Source organism: Triticum urartu, chromosome 6A (genome assembly GCF_056163025.1).
Source record: "Triticum urartu cultivar PI428250 chromosome 6A, HENAU_Tu73, whole genome shotgun sequence".
Classification (NCBI taxonomy): Eukaryota; Viridiplantae; Streptophyta; class Magnoliopsida; order Poales; family Poaceae; genus Triticum; species Triticum urartu.
The window spans coordinates 560362932-560365595 of NC_141878.1; the positions used below are offsets into that span (position 1 = coordinate 560362932).

The window sequence follows — 2664 nt, forward strand, 5'->3', positions numbered from 1 at the left end:
GTGTCGGGGCAGCCTGGCGTCAAGGAGGTCGGCGTCGTCGGGGGCAACTGGCGATGGAAATGTGAAAAATTCCTATGTGCTGGCTTATATAGCAAAGGCATTGGTCCCCGTTCGTGGCACAAACCGGGACCAATGCCTCCTTTAGTCCCGGTTGGTGCCACCAACAGGGACCAAAAGCCTCTTTTCAGCAGCCCAAAGTGCAGGAACCGGCGGCCTTTGGTCCCGGTTGGTGGCACCAACCGGGACCAAAGGCCTTATGCTGCCCCGCGCCAAAACTTTAGTCCCACCTCATTTTTTAGTCCCACTTCAGTTTTTTTGTTTTGTTTTCTACATTATTTATTTTCTTTTGTTTTTTGCTTTATTTTTTAATTCTTTTTGCTTTTAGTTTTAGAAAAAATATAAATTTTCTGTTAGTGCCATTAGTTTTCAAATATGAAAACACTTTTTTAGTTTTTTTGTTTTCTTTGTTGCTTTATTTATTTTATTTTGTTTCTATTTACAAAAAATACTTATTGTTGCTATTTTTATTTTTTTCCAGATTTTTTGTTTTGTTTTCTGCATTATTTTTTTGTTTTTTGCTTTATTTTTTATTTCTTTTTGCTTTTAGGTTAGCAAAATTATAAACTTTCTGTTAGTGCCATTAGTTTTAGAAAAATTATAAACTTTCTGTTAATGCCATTAGTTTTCAAATTTGAATAGTTAAAATTTGAATTCTTTGAAATTTGTGTGAATCACAAGTTTGTGATTAACTTTACTAAAAAATGAACATAGATGCACCTATAGAGAAAATTCGACCTAAATTCATAGTTTTCAAATGAACTCTAAAAAAGTTGGGATAGCATACTTGTGTTACAAAGTTGGCATGGTATCATCATAATAGTTGCGGGAGAAAGTCTTCACTTTTTCTTCGCTTGTGTCATTTGCTTATTGCGCCGTAACCATGGATAATCTTCATCATTTATCAGGATTCTTGGGTCAGCCTTGACATTGAAGGGAGGAATTTCAGGAAACTTTTCATAATCTTCAGACATGTCTGCCTTGCCCTCCACTCCCAGGATGTCCCTTTTTCCTGAAAGAACTATGTGGCACTTTGGCTCATCGTATGATGTATTCGGTTCCTTATCTTTTCTTTTTCTCGGTTTGGTAGACATGTCCTTCACATAGATAACCTGTGCCACATCATTGGCTAAGATGAACAGTTCGTCAGTGTACCCAAGATTTTTCAGATCCACTGTTTTCATTCCGTACTGTGGGTCTACGTGTATCCCGCCTCCTGACAGATTGACCCATTTGCACTTAAACAAAGGGACCTTAAAATCATGTCCGTAGTCAAGTTCCCATATGTCCACTATGTAACCATAATATGTGTCCTTTCCGCTCTCGGTTGCTGCATCAAAGCGGACACCGCTGTTTTGGTTGGTGCTCTTTTGATCTTGGGCGATCGTGTAAAATGTATTCCCATTTATCTCGTATCCTTTGTAAGTCAATACAGTCAAAGATGGTCCCCTGGATAACAAGTATAGCTCATCACAAACAATGTTGTCACCTCTGAGTCGTGTTTCCAACCAACTGCTGAAAGTCCTGATGTGTTCACATGTAATCCAGTCGTCGCACTGCTCCGGGTGTTTGGAGCGCAGGATGTTCTTGTGTTCATCGACATACGGGGTCACCAAGGTAGAGTTCTGTAGAATTGTGTAGTGTGCTTGAGACCAAGAATATCCGTCCCTGCATATTATTGAGTCACTTCCAAGAGTGCCTTTTCCAGTCAGTCTCCCCTCATACCGCGATTTAGGGAGACCTATCTTCCTAAGGCCAGGAATGAAGTCAACACAAAACCCAATAACATCCTCTGTTTGATGGCCCATGGAGATGCTTCCTTCTGGCCTAGCACGGTTACGGACATATTTCTTTAGGACTCACATGATCCTCTCAAAGGGGAACATATTGTGTAGAAATACGGGCCCCAGAATGACAATCTCGTCGACAAGATGTACTAGGACGTGCGTCATGATATTGAAGAAGGATGGTGGGAACACCAGCTCGAAACTGACAAGACATTGCGCCACATCACTCCTTAGCCTTGGTATGATTTCTGGATCGATCACCTTCTGAGAGATTGCATTGACGAATGCACATAGCTTCACAATGGCTAATCGGACGTTTTCCGGTAGAAGCCCCCTCAATGCAACCGGAAGCAGTTGCATCCTAATCACGTGGCAGTCATGAGACTTTAGCTTCTGAAACTTTTTCTCTGGCATATTTATTATTCCCTTTATATTCGACGAGAAGCCAGTCGTGACCTTCATACTAAGCAGGCATTCAAAGAAGATTTCTTTCTCATCTTTCGTAAGAGCGTAGCTGGCAAGACCTTTATACTGCTTCGGAGGCATGCCATCTTTTTCGTGCAAACGTTGCAGGTCCTCCCGTGCCTCAGGTGTATCTTTTGTCTTCCCATACATGCCCAAGAAGCCTAGTAGGTTCACGCAAAGGTTCTTTGTCACGTGCATCACGTCGATTGAAGAGCGGACCTCTAGGTCTTTCCAGCAGGGTAGGTCCCAAAATATAGATTTATTCTTCCACATGGGTGCGTGTCCCTCAGCGTCATTCGGAACAGCTAGTCCGCCGGGACCCTTTCCAAACATTACGTGTAAATCATTGACCATA

The 2664-nt window shown here is 41.7% G+C and overlaps 1 pseudogene; it reads right to left on the reverse strand.

Moving 5' to 3' along the window:
* Positions 1 to 896: 896 nt before the first annotated feature.
* On the reverse strand, positions 897 to 2009 carry LOC147966321 (uncharacterized; annotated as a pseudogene).
* Between the last annotated feature and the right edge of the window lie 655 nt (positions 2010 to 2664).